General features: G+C 36.2%; 1 protein-coding gene across 2 annotated transcripts in view; it reads left to right on the plus strand.

The window, feature by feature from the left end:
* Positions 1 to 15080, plus strand: part of ARHGAP5 (Rho GTPase activating protein 5) — a 58148-nt gene that overhangs the window by 4593 nt on the left and 38475 nt on the right. The window lies entirely within an intron of this gene.

Below are 15080 nucleotides of genomic sequence, written 5' to 3' on the forward strand. Positions count from 1 at the left end.
GTGTGATTCACTTTATTGTGATATTTGTTTTTAGGCAGTGGTCTGGAACTCAACCTGTATTATTTCCAAGACATGCCTATATAACATTGCTTTAAATTTTAGATTCATTGTGTTACAATACTTGAACTTAAAGAGAATTGGAAAACCTGATATTTTGGAAGTTTTTAGATTTATAAGTGATTTTTTAATCCTTCAGTGTTTAACCTTAAACATAAATGTCACTTAAATGTTTGAACCTCTGTTCTTAAAAAGATAAACATAGGTTACAGTGCAGCTTTATATAGTTTCATGCTGCAGTTACACTTTCGGGCTTTGTATTATATGTGTACAGTGAAGTGCCTTGGATGTCTGCAGGGCTAACTATTTATATCATAGTTATCCATGGTATTTTTCCTTTAAGCATTACAGAAAAGCTGGAGCATTTTAGTGCAGCTTTTGTTTGCCTGGAAATTATTTTCATTGTGTAAGCTGGACTTGAGTAAGTTGTCTTCTGTTTCAGTTTAGTGAGCATTCACTAAAAACCTGCTGAATGCTTAAGTCTGTACAAAAAGCTGTTGAAGGATATAAAAGAATTGAAGATGCGCATCCCTAAAAAAGCTTAAATGTTAGTTTGAAAGACAGTACCCTGTTTTTGGAACAGTGGTAGAAGAGTAATACTAGAGCACTGTAGGGAAGCATAGTGTAATAGTTAAGAGCACATGATCTAAAGCCAGACTGCTAGGATTTGAATCAGCTTACTAGCCGTGTAACTTCTGTATACTCCTTTCAAGGAAGATGGAAGTAAACATATTTCCCTATGAGAAATACGTTCATAGTTATTTAAAATAGTGCTTGCTGCTGCTAAGTCACTTCAGTCGTGTCCGACTCTGTGTGACCCCATAGACGGCAGCCCACCAGGCTCCAGGCAGAAACACTGGAATGGGTTGCCGTTTCCTTCTCCAGTGCATGAAAGTAAAAAGTGAAAGGGAAGTCGCTCAGTTGTGTCCGACTCTTCGCGACCCCATGAACTGTAGCCTACCAGGCTTCTCGGTCCATGGGATTTTCCAGGCAAGAGTACTGGAGTGGGGTGCCATTGCGTTCTCTGAAATAGTGCTTGGCATGTGGTAAATTGATTAAATAAAAAAGTATATACATTATTTTGTGATAATACTGTCAGATACATGTATTAAGTGAACACAAGATGAAATCACCATAGGGGTATAGAGTTAGGGTCACAAAACTTCATGAAAAAGGTAAATCACCAGTTTTGAGTATTTTGATTGGTTTTTAGGAAGAAGAAAAGATACTTTAAGAGGGGGAAGTCATTTGTACAGAGGTGTAAGATTGTGTCTAGGCAAGTTAAGATACAATAGGAAACTGTCCCAGTTGAAGGTATTGTGCAATATCATTGCCTTTATAGGGAGTTGGTGATGGACAGGGAGGCCTGGTGTGCTGCAGTCCTCGGGGTCACAGAGAGTTGGATACAACTGAGCAACTGAACTGAAACTTATGAGTCTGCTAAACTGAAGAGCTAGTTCAAATCCAAAAGCAGTTAGTTAAGCAGGGCCTAAGCAGTAAGAAAATTGTTTTGTACTTGAGATTCCAGATAGGAGGAAATTGGCATCAGGTAGTCTAGCTAGGAGGCTGATGTACATATTCAGTTTTGAAGTGATGAGTACAGAGACCAAATGAGAAATCAACAAAACTAGAAAGTTTTATTATATGAAAAGACTAGAAACATAGACAAAAATCTGGCAAGATCAGGTAAAAAGAGAAGGTGTAAACCCTGAGAGTGAAAAGGGAAATATAATTACAGATAGATCAGATTAATAAGTGGAGCAAGCAATGGTACCCCACTCCAGTACTCTTGCCTGGAAACTCCCATAGACGGAGGAGCCTGGTGGGCTGCAGTCCATGGGGTTGCTAAGAGTCAGACACAACTGAAGTGACTTAGCAGCAGCAGCAGATTAATAAGATAGTAGAAAATACTGTCAACAATTTAGATCAATAAATTTGGAAGTTAAGGAAAGTTGAAGTCCATAACAAGAAAGCTTAGAATAATCCTGTAATGTTAAATAAGTTGAAGTAGTAGTTACATCTTAGCACAAAAATACCAGGCCCAGGTAATTCTACAGGAGACTTTTTAAGGAACAGGTCATTCCAATGTTCTACAAATCCAGAAAATAGAGTAAGGGAATTCATTCATTCTCTGTGAAGTTATCTATTCTTAGTCCCAGAGCCAGTCAATGATAATATAAGAAAGGAAAATTATAGTCCCGTTTTACTTATGAGTGCACATGCAAAAATTTTAAACTGCAAGTCCACAGACCGTTAACTTCAACTTTGAAATCCATAACCTCTGAAAATCAAAAATTTTTGTAGAAATTTGGCAGCATGATCTGATTTACCCTGTTCTTGGGAAAATCCTACTTGAACTGGTGTGTGAGGCTACATATAATCATTGTTCGTCTTATTTAAAAAAAAATCCATGTAATTCACTGCAGGTATATTCATGTATTTGAACACAGGGTACTGACCCACAGTTTGTTGGGGTTGTTAGATGTATTTAAGAACAAAAAAAATTCAACAATATATAGAAACTACTTGATAAAATTTATTTCATTAGCTTCCTACTAATTTAGTGGAAAGCTACTAAATTATGAACAGATGAGAGCTTACTTGAGAGCAGGTATCTATAAATACACAAACAAGTGAAATCACTTTAAATAACATCCTCATGAAGGAAATGAATTCCCTTTTCACCCAGAAACAAGATAGAATGTTTATAATATCACCACTTCCAGTCAATATTATACAGAGATCCTAGTTAAAGCAGAAAGATAAGGAAAAAATAATAAAAGCATGAGTATTGGAAAGAAAGAAAATTTTCGTTAGTGGCTAATGATATGATTGGCCTATGTAAAAGCCAAATAGGATCCACAGATAAATTATAAATAAAACAGCAGAGTTAGTTCCATATATCATCAGTAATCAAGTCAGTTGCATCTCTATACATCAGCAATAAATAACTAGAAAAAATAATTAGAGAAGACACCATTTACAAAAGCATAGCAGATTATCTAGTGCCTGGGAGTAATTGTAACATGTGCAAACCTCTGTGTTGAAAAGCATAAAACATTATTTTAAGTCATTAAAAAGTATCTAAATAAACGGGGAGCTGTTGCCTTCCTGTCCCTGAATGTGGCTTGTCATAAAGAAGTTATTGTTCTTCAGGCTCTACATCTCTAGATTGTGTTGTTTCACTCAAAGTGTCAAAAGATTTTTCAAGAAATTTTACATAGATTCTAATACAAATATGGAAGAGTAAATTAGTAAATACAAGTATTGAGCAGCTAGGACACTTCTGAAGAAGAAAGGCAGAGGTGGAGTGGTGATATATGTGCTTATTCTGTCAAATTGTGTATAACTTTAGTATTTAACACAGTGTGGTATAGAGACAGTCACATTGACCAGTAAAATAGAAAGCTCGCAAATATACAGACCTCTAACTCAGAACTGTCCTTCCGAGTCACCTAAGGCTGTTGAACACTTGAAATGTGGCTAATCTGAATTAGGATAAACTGGTCTACAGGGTAAGTAAAGGCTTCCCTGAGACTTGTCATTTTTTAGATCTGATAGATGAATAGAACTTAACTAGGGGAGTGGTTGGGTGGATGGAAGAATATTTAATCCTGAATGAAAGAACATGTGCATATTCTTAACGGAGGTCACTGACTAGTCAGTGATCGAAAACAGTTGTTGACAAACTTTCTGTAAAGAGCTAAATAATAAATATATGAGACTTTGAAGGTGTAGTACATCCTATATCATAACTGCTCAGTTTTACTGTTGCAGTGCAAAAGCAGCCATGGACAATACGTAAATGAGTGAGTATGGCTACTTTCAAAAAACAGGCAACAGGGTAAACTGGTCCGCTAGGCCATAATTGGCTGATACCTGATCTATGGGAGAGAATGGTACAAGGAGAGATTTGAGAGTGGGGACTGGACTCGGACCTTTTTAGTACTGATGGACTTTTTGTTATTGAGCCTAAGAGTAAATTGAAATGAACAGAGTTAGTGAATCTGGAATCACTTGGTTTCAGTGTGTAGTATGGGTTGAGTGATATGGAAGACCAGTAGGCATTTACAGTAGCCTAAGTGAATCATGATGAAAGATTTGAATAGTTGGAGTCGGGAGGGAGAATGGTGGCAACAGATAGAATGGGGTGGATTTGGTGAATATATTGCATATATGAGGGAAGGGTAAAGACGATGAATGAGAGAGGAAAGATACCACCTTGGTTTCTAGCTTGTGCAGCTTAATCAGTGACAGTGCTGTTCCTTACATGAAGTGAAGTGAAGTCGCTCAGTTGTGTCCGACTCTTGCGACCCCATGGACTGTAGCCTACCAGGCTTCTCTGTCCATGGGATTTTCCAGGCAGTAGTACTGGAGTGGATTGCCATTTCCTTCCCCAGGGGATCTTCCCGACCCAGGGATTGAACCCAGGTCTCCCGCATCCTAGACAGACACTTAACGGTCTGAGCCACCAGGGAAGTTCCTTACATAGAGCATTGGAAATTTGCCAGGTTTGGAGTTGAGGGGTAGAAGTTAAGAGTTCAGGTGGAGGTGTCAAGTAGGCATTTAGATATGCAGATCTTCAGAGAAGAGGTCTGAGTTCGAGATACATATTTAGGAGACAGTGAAGCAGACATGGCAGTAGATGAAATGACATAGGGAGAGTGACTACAGTTGTCTAACACAGCCTTGAAGAGCTACCAACGTTGAATGGCCAGGTAGCAGAGATGATCCTTAAAGGTAGGGAGAGTAAACATAGATCACATACCCTTTCTTAGCTGATGGCCTCACCTGTAAATTAAGAATTAGAATATTTTCCTTGGAATAGTGATAGAAATTGAAACTATGTGTTTCAAATGCTTGACATGTAGCAATGCTCAATGAATGCTATTATAATGTGCTTCATGCCTGAAATATCCCAGTATACTCCATCTGTATTTTAGAATAGTCCTCTATCCCATTTGCTGGATTACTTTCCTGACTCATTTTTAAATTAAATACTCCTAAGTTTTGCACTTAGGTGATTTCTGTGATTTCTGATCCTAAGTTTATGCACTTTTCTTTCTTCTATTTTCTCGCTAAGAGAAAAGTTCATTCTCTTAACCTTTGTTCTTTGATTCCAGCATGGGAGCTATAGTCTAGGAATACTTCCTTAGGTTCCTTGACATCTGGAAAATCATAACATTTGGGCATTAGCAGCATTTAAAAGAGGCTCAGAGACCTGATTCTCCTAATGTGGGCTTTAATTGTCATTTCTGCCAATCAGAGATGGCTTTATGCTTAATTATCTTTTGTTCTGTACCCCAAAAGGAGTTTAGTATTAGTTGTGGGAACAAGAGCTGCAAGATATTTCTTGATTTGGAAAGATTTGTAAGGATTATTTTCTTAAATCATGGTCCATTATACATATATATCTGTGTAAAGGAAATTTTCTAAAACAATACCTACTTTGTAAGTTATTTTGATTTTCTAGCCTATTATAGTGAAAAAATAGGTGCTGGTTGTGATCTATTAAATTGATTTTGTAACTTACGAGCGCTTGTAAAATAGTGCTTAAGAGAATGAACTAAGTGAGAAATTTTGAGTTGTATTGATAAAATTGCCAGTTTTTCATATGTGCGTGCAGTGAAGTGAGGTACTTGTCTTTTCTTCAGTATCCATTTTGGTGCTATCCTCTTGATTCAAATAGTAAATAGTAGAATACTTGGTGAATTTTGTGGTGCCTTAGAATAAGCTGGTATTCTAATGATTTTTCATTTTTAGCCTTTTTAAAAGTTGTTTTCCTGTCGTTTCCAGGTTGTGAATCTTTTCATTTACTTAATTTTTATTAGTAACTACCAACTGGTATTTTACTTTCAGATGTTCCTTTCAATCCATATTATTATTTTCTTTTTCTATTTTATTGCTGTTTTCTTACTAAAACCCCTCTATCAGTATCTTAGAAGATTCTGCTGCTTTAGTTGTTATACTAGGGCTTAGAGCCTGTTAAGGAAAGAATACCAAAGTAGGTATGTTTTCTTCAAAAAAAAAAAAATGGAAGGGTTATCTATATATTGAGTCAGAAGATGTTAATTTATTATTAGTAAGTAGTGAATTGATACCAAGCTATTACCATGGTAGATCTTTTATAATAGTAAATCTTAAGTTTAGAATTATTAGACTCCTGACTTCTAGAACCTCAGTCTTTATTAAGTAAAATGCCCAGTTTGAAAATACTGTCAGGCCAAACAGTGGTAACAAGAATTTTCTCTTGATCTAGAAATTGTTCATCCCAGATACAAAAGTAATGAAATATGTGAAAATATGTCTGTGTTGAACTGCTGTTTGTCTCTATCAGAATGTATAAGTTATAGGGTAAGTTCCGTTTTTTTTTTTTTTTAATGTGTATCACTTTTTTTAGTGTAATCTTTCTGACGGTTGCTTAAGTGACTGTTGGTGTTCTCATCTGAGAGAAACTAGAGTCCTGAAAGAATTATATTTAAGGCTAACTGAAACTTGGATGCTTGAAACACTTACTATAGAAAGAGGAGTTCTTAGAGGTCAGATACAGATAATGTAGTTTGTACCTGTTTAATGAACAGGGTCATTTAACCAAGTCTTGAAGTGCTTGACAGTTTCAGATTTTCTATTTCTTACCTATTTTTTTTTTTAATCTAAAGATTTCTGGGCAGTTGATATAGGGTGCCCATTGTATCTATTATTACCTTGCAGACACTTCCTTCAGGGAGAGAATAAGGGTCACTTTTGTAAAGGAAGTGTGTTCAGAAGAATGAGAAAGCTGGTTTTCCCAGATTCCTCAGGCAGCATCTTTTCCAGTTTCATTGCTGTGAGTTGGGTCCTGTCTCCATTCCTAACCAGTGAAGTCTGGCCAGGAGAGTAGAATTATGCTGCTGAATGTTGACCTGAGCCTTTAGAGCTCTGGGTGAGGTTGGCTTCCCCCAAATTAGGGTAATTTCTAAGGGATGAAAACCAGTGTCTTCTGCAGGCTGGATTTATATCTTGTTCATAGTTAATCTCCATGTCCTCGCACAATGTGTTGTACTATGATCAATTGAAGTCAGTGTGAGTATATGACTTTTTTTTGTAGTGATAATAAAACAACCATTTATATATATTTTTTAATAATTGCATTTATTTGACTCAAGGAAATTGTTTTCTTATCCAGTAAGCCTCTTACTGAATGCTTGCTATGACAGAGGAACGCTGTCCAAAGTTATGACTTGGTCGTGGGCTCTGCTCTCAAGAATTCAGTCTAGTAAATTTGGTTTTGTTGAATATTAAGCATTTTTTATATAATTCATCAAGGTTAGTAAAACTTATGGTATCTCTCATTTGGAAAGCATTTACTTAGGTGTCTTTAGTAAAAGCTTCTATTGCTTTCATACTGGCTAATTGGCTAAATATGTTCTGCTCTGATTGATTAGTTCTAAAGTGTTTCAGAAATTTCTCATGAAGTTAAAATTGGTTTCTTTAGTAGCATTTCTGGTGCTGGTGACATCAATTAATGGTATGACATAAGTGTGAATATATGAGTATCATTTCTGCCCGTATTTTACTGTTTGCTGTTTCTTTGGATTTGGTTTTTGCTGTGGGTTTGACCAAGATCTATTACTCTTCAAATTCAGAATGAAATGTAATTCAGAATGGTTAGTGTTTAAAGTATATTTTGATTGACATGCTCTAATAAGACTTATTTTAAATGATTCTGTCAGTGGTATGCTTGTTTTTTACTAATTTAAGAGCAAATGTTAATGTCTTCAGTGTGTTTCTATTCAAACTTTGTGTTTTTTCTTAGCTTTCATAGTAGTATGTTGAATGTTTAGCAAAACCTGGCATGGCACAAATTATTGAAATTACTCTTAGTTCTATAGCATTATAATTTTTAGAATATGTTTAGTTAATGAAACTGGAGCCTATTATATGAAGTGAAGTAAGTCAAAAAGAATAACACTAATATAGTATATGAACATATATATGGAATTTAGAAAGATGATAACGATGACCCTATATGCAAGACAGCAAAAGAGATGTAGATGTAAAGAACAGACTTTTGAACTCTGTGAGAGAAGGTGAGGGTGGGATGATTTGAGAGAATAGCACTGAAACATGTATATTACCATTTGTGAAACAGATGACCAGTGCAAGTCCGATGCATGAAGCAGGGCACTCAAAGCTAGTGCTCTGGGACAACCCAGAGGGATGGGGTGGGGGAGATTCAGGATGGGGGGACACATGTACACCCATGGCTTGATTACTGTTGATGTATGGTAAAACCACCACAATATTGTAATTAGTCTCCAATTAAAATAAAGAAATTAATTTAAAAGATAAAAAAGGAGGCACTTAACTCCTATTACACAGAATGTGTGTTCTTACTATAATTTTATATCAGTAGGCAGTTGTTACTCTTCCAAGACTTATGAGTCTAAAGGGTTATCAATTTTATGTGCTCCAAAGTTTTATGTACTGCAAATTGTCCCGCTCAGCCCTAGAAGAGTTATTTCTACAGTAGGTATCGTTTTATTATTTTTAGCTCTTAACTTTTTCTTATCATCATAGTCAGTGTGTTGAAAGAGCCATCAATAGGACTTAATCTGTGACTATGTAAAGAGACGCCTCAGGGGAAGGACAGCTGCTTTTTAAAAGTAGTAATTTCTGATGTTTGTAGTTCTTAGAACAAAATATCAAGGGTATGACAAAAGTGGTCTTGAGAAAGTAACTTTGTCCAAATAAAAGGTACATTTTGCTTATGCATGTGTAATTGTTTTGAGTTTTCTGGAAATTGTTCTTAGCCTTTGAAAATCTAAGGAAGGGTTTGGGAGAAAGGAAAAACGCACATTTGCAAAACTTTAGTGGCATTTTAAAGGTTTCTTATGTAGTTACTAAAACTGGACTCTAGAACCTTTGTTGATGTAAGAGGAGAACACACTTGAATTTTTCTTCATTTTTTACTGATGTTCTGATTGTTGGATTGGCAAATATTAGAGTACCAGAAAGAACATAACAGATGACATGAAAAGCAAAGGGAGTAGTGGTTTTAAGAATAAAATGCTGGGTATAATATAAAACTTATTTTCCTTTTAATACACTTGAAAATAAATATTTAGGGAAGCTGGGAAGAAATCTACTCATCCTTTACTGGAATAGATTTTGCTAGGTCCCTCTCCTGGTGGTGGTGTTCAGTCGCTGAGTTGTGTTCAGCTTCCTCATCCTTCACTATCTCCTGGAGTTTGCTCAGATTCATGTCCATTGAGTTGATGATGTGACTCCAGATTTATTTTTTTTTGTAATAAAGTTGTTAATGGCATTAATAAAATGCCTGCCAGGTAGATAATATATGTGGAAATGCTTTATAGGAAGATGTAATTTTAGAGATTAATCAATGTGAGAACCATTTTGTCTGATTAGTATATACAAGAACCCAGACCAAATTTTATTTGCCGTCAGTTATTTTCTCTTCCCTCTTGAGAGAGTATTCACAATATCTCTCATTTGTAAAGTGTTCAGAGTCTCAGCACCTAACATTTCTTATAGAACTGGTTTTTTTCTAAAGTATTAAGTAGATCTTCACAGAATACTGCTGCTGCTGCTGCTAAGCCGCTTCAGTCGTGTCCGACTGTGCGACCCCATAGACTGCAGCCCACCAGGCTCTGCTGTCCCTGGGATTCTCCAGGCAAGAACACTGGAGTGGGTTGCCATTTCCTTCTCCAATGCATGAAAGTGAAAAGTGAAAGTGAAGTCGCTCAATCATGTCCAACTCTTCGCGACCCCATGGACTGCAGCCCACCAGACTCCTCTGTCCGTGAGATTTTCCAGGCAAGAATACCCACTAAAGTCTTCTTTCTTATATTGGTGTGTTACACTATGGGCTTCCCTAGTAGCTCAGCTGGTAAAGAATCTGTCTGTAATGTGGGAGACCCAGTTGGATTCCTGGGTCAGGAAGATCCCCTGGAGAAGGGATAGGCTCCCCACTCCAGTATTCTTGGGCTTCCCTGGTGGCTCAGCTGGTAAGAAATCCACCTGTAATGTGGGAGACCTGGATTTGATCCCTGGGTTAGGAAGATACACTGGAGAAGGAAACAGCTACCCACTCCAGTATTCTTGCCTGAAGGATCCCATGGACAAAGGAGCCTGGTGGGCTACAGTCTATGGGGTCGCAAAGAATTGGACACGACTGAGCGATTAGGCACACACACACATGCTCTGGTGTAGTATTCTTCCAGCATAATCACTTTATAGTTGTTTTACTGCTTTGTAGTTCGGTAAGTTTTATTTTTATTATTACGTTGTAAGCTTTTTGAGGGCTGTTATGATTATCATTCATCTTTGTGTACCCTATAGTTGTGATTCTCAGTCCTGAATTTAAAAAAAACTCAGACTTCTCAGGGCTATATTTATAGCCATCTCCCAAATTTGAATTCTCAGTCCTTGTTATTAGCCTAGCACAATGGTTCTCAACCAGGGTCAGTTTTGACCTGTAGTGAGCATCTGGCAATGCCTGAAGACATTTTTGGCTGTCAGAACTAGGGTGGGGGTTTGCTCCTGATAGCTGTTGGGTAAAGGCCAGGGATGCTGCTAAACACCCTGCAATTCAAAATGTCAATAATACTGAAGTTGAGAAACTCTGTCTAGCTGAATGGGTCTTTAAGGAAATTCCTGTGCGTTCTAGAAGTTGATCATACGAGGCATGTTTGTACCTGCTCATTAGGAGAGGCAGGTTTTTCCTCACAGGTCATAGATATTACTTCCCTATCCTCACCATGATTGGTTAAGAATGTTATTTCCATGAAGGAGGTACTCTGGGTCTAAGCTACATGCTATTGCTATTTATTTTAGTTGACTGATCTTTATTCTGCCATAAAACATGCTTCCATTTCATTGTCACGGTCTTAGTTGAGGTGGCTGTTAATTCTTCTTGTAGTTTTATGATAGGAATCACTATTTTGTATGAATCTTGATTTTATTAGGTTCAACTACTTAAGTTTAGGTATGAATCTTGATTTTATTAGGTTCAAATACTTAAGTTTAGGTACACCTATATATAATGACTCCCATAGGAAAAAAAAATTAGGTATAATGAAACTATTTGCAAAACTGGTTAATAAACCAACAGTACTTTTTATGTTTATTAACAGAATGCTAATGAATGCTTAGTGAATGCTTTTTCAATCTCCTGTTTATCATTTTGTTTGCTTCTTTTAGTGTTGACTGAGCACCCAGGTGCCAGATACTGTGCTAAGGTATAGGTGATGAAAAGGAAAATTACCCTTTAATAAAAAGGAAATACGCTAGGACAATTTCTAGAGTATTTTGGAAGTCCTACCAATAGGGCTTCTTATGCATTCACTGTAGAGAGTAAGGGAAAATCAAGGTTGGTTATTAATTTATGGTATAAGCAACGGTATAAACAATGGGTAGGTTTAGATTTGCTGGGATAGTGAAGAAGACTAAGCTAAGGGTGAAAAGTTTCAGATCAGAGAGAATCAGGACATCTGTTTTGTGCCTTTTATATTATGTTAAAATATCTGTGTTGACATCCCAGTGGAAGTATAAAGGTTAGATGTATGAATCTGATACTCAGAGGAAAAGTTTTCAAGATAGAAGAACATTGAAAGCCATGAGTTTAGATAAATTTGCATAAGGACAGAGAATGGGTGGAGAAGGGAGAACTTAGAACTGACACTGAGTAAACCAGAAAGAGTTATAGTAGATGAAACTGAAAAAGCAATTCTTGGGGAGAAAAGAGGAAAAACTAGTAAAGAGTTGTGACATGGGAGCCAAGAGAGCAAGTGTTTAAGGAAGAAGTGATCAATCAAGAAAGTTGCTGAGAGCTCAAGAGGAATGAAAAGTTTCTTTTTGATTTGATGGTGTAGAGGTATCTGATTTTAACAAGCATTTCAGTGGAACGAGAGAGAAAGCCAGATGGAAGTAGGTTGAAGAGTGAATGGGATGTGGAAAAGTAGAGATTGTAAATGTAGATGACATCTTCAAGAAGTTTTTCTGTGAAGAGGAGCGAGAATTGGGACAGTAGAGCTCAATATGGGATCAAAGGAGGGTTTTGTTTTTGTGTTTGTTTTTTAAAATGAGAGATAGTATATTTGTATATTCATAAGAATGACCCAGGAGAGGGATAGATGGATGAAATGTGAATTGAGGACATGAGGAAGAGAGAGGGTAGGTAGTGCTTGTAGTTACCTGAGTTCTTTAATTGCCCAACTTCTCAATTGTTTAGCATGCTGTGTGATACATTGAGAATCTGTGTGGGACAGAGTATGTAAGGAGAGAAAACTCAAATTGGAAGCTACTGGGGAAAAATTTGATTTCCTATCTCTTCCCTTTTTGAAAACAGGATTACAATTTATGTATTGTAGACAGTTTTTTTTCCATAGGCATAATTTTTTAAATGTTTTATTTTTTTTTCCTGGTTACACAAGTAATCTTTATCTTCTCAGAAAGCATTTTCTTTACAAAAGGAACTGTACAACTTAGAGTGAAAATTCTGTGTAACCTCACCCCAACCTTTTCTTTCTTTCCTTTTTTACCATCCTCTAAACTTAGAGGATTGTTGTCAGTACTTTAGTATTTGTTTTTTAATTTTTTCTATAATATTAACATAAATGATTTACTTTGGAATGAAATTATACTATTTATCCGGTTCCTAAACTTTAACATATATTAATATATATAAATCTGTTGAAATCAACCTTTTTAATTCATCTTTGTTATCCATAATTTTGGTATACTTGATCTGACAAGAACTAGAGAACATTTAAAATTTTCTGTTTCCTTAGAGGTACATATTTCTGCTATAGTTTGTTGTTGGCTACTTGATGGGTTGAATTCTGGATAATTGTCATGTGAGTCTCTTTTGTATGGTTCACAGCTTTTTGCTTTGAAGACAGCAGCAGAGTTAACATTGCTCTTGTAAAAACAAAAAAATCATTCTTTTTTCCATCATTTTGTTTTCAACTTTTAGGAGTGTCAGTTAAAATGACATGTGGTTAGTCGCGTTTAGTTTTTTTTTTTTTACCAAGTCTGAGAGTCTTTTATAACTTACCTGATCTTATTCCATTTAGATATTAAAAAAATTTTTTTTAATCTTCGTTTTTGGCTGTGCTAGGTCTTGTTGCTGTGTGGGCTTTTCTCAGTTTGCAGGTGGTGGGGCTACTCTCTAGTTGCAGAGCTTGGGTTTCTCATTGCATTTGCTTCTCTTGTTGCTGAGCTTGGGCTCTAGGGCACGAGGCCTTCAATAGTTGGCGGCAGTAGTTGTGGTTCCTGGGCTCTATAGAGAACAGACTCAGTAGTTGTGGCACACGGGCTTAGTTGCTGCGAGTCATGTGGGATCTTCCCGGTCCAGGGATCGAACCTGTGTCTCCTGCATTGGCAGACGGATTCTTTACCACTGAGTTACCAGGGAAACCCTCATTTACATTTATTTTTATGTTTCAGTTTGCTTTTTTCTTATTTTCTATTTTTATTTTTCATCAGCAAAAAAATGAAGAGAAAGGAGCTATTAGTTTATTTGAGGCTTCTTTTTAAGTTTATATTGAATCCCAACTTCAGTTTATCATCCTTAATCCTTCATAGTATATTGTGATACCCTGTTGCATATTAACATAATTACTTTATCTTTTACTCCCCACCACCTTTTTTAGGATAGGTTGAAGCTTTTGGTTCTGGCCTACTAGTTGTTTAATTTTTACTTTCTGTACATTGACTCACAAAATTACAGATAATATTCTGTTTAGTAGCTGTACCACTGTAACTCAGAATTAGTTTTAAGTGTTTATTTTTATGTTTTTCAAAGCACACATTTTCCAGATGTAAGTTCTTTAATACTGATAATGTTTCATTGTGGTTTAATTGAAGTATAGTTGATTTTGAATGTTTCATTAGTTTCACATGTACAGCAAAGTGATTCAGATATTATGTATGTGTGTGTATATATATTTTTTTCATATTCTTATATCTTGTAGCTTATTACAAAGTACTGAGAATAGGTCCCTGTGCTATGCAGTAGGTCCCTGTTGGTTATCTATTTTATATATACTAATATATATATAAATCCTAAACTCCTCTAATTTATCCCTGTGTCCCCTGCTCTCCACCCAATGATGTTTCATTATGTGATTAGGATTTGTAAGAAGGCAGTTTGAGAGTGCTGTCATTTAAATATTAATTATTACATATTTGAGAACTTTATAGTTCCTTTTAGAGTTGCTTATTACCCATATTTGGATGACGCACTAAGTAAAGGATCCTTGACAAATCTTTTCCTCATGAACATTCCTATAGAAGAGTTTTCTGACTTTTTAGGTTTTCATGAGACCTTTGAGGCTAGCCTGTTATTTTTTCACCATTGTTGGTCATTGGTTTCTTTTACCTAAATGCTTTTTAAGATTTCTGAAGCTTACCAGTTCTGCAGCATATCTGTAACTTGATGGTTTATTCCTATTTTTTGTTTATCTTTCTTGGTGCATGATGAGATTATTCTATTTGCAAGTTAAATTCATTATTTCAGAAGAGACCTTGACTTGTACCTTGACTTTGTACCTTTCTCTTCTTTACGAACAGTATTCCATATCATTAAAGTATATTAATGAACAGAGCAGATAAAAATCCCTGCCCTTGTGTGGATCTTAAATTGTAGCAGGCATACACCAAAATGATGATGATACATGAGAAAATCATATAGTGTTGTGGATAGGAAAAGCAGTGTTAGAGGGATTGGAAGTTCTGGGCAGGAGATAAACCATAGATTACAAATTTTAATAGTCAGTTTTTAATAGTCAATGTAGGCCTCATTGAGAAGGTAAAGGGAACAGACGTTCCAGAAGTCCTAAACGTAGGAGCATGCGTTGCATGCTGAAAAAGCAAGTAAGCCTTGTAGTTGGAGGAAAGGGACTAAAATGAAGGAGAAGGTAGAGGAAAATAAGGTCAGAATAAAAAGAGGCAGAGTTCAGGCATGCAAAATTGTATATGCCCTTAAAGGCCATTATTTGTGGAGTCATTACCCTGGTTGC

This window comes from Capricornis sumatraensis, chromosome 19 (genome assembly GCF_032405125.1).
Source record: "Capricornis sumatraensis isolate serow.1 chromosome 19, serow.2, whole genome shotgun sequence".
NCBI lineage: Eukaryota > Metazoa > Chordata > Mammalia > Artiodactyla > Bovidae > Capricornis > Capricornis sumatraensis.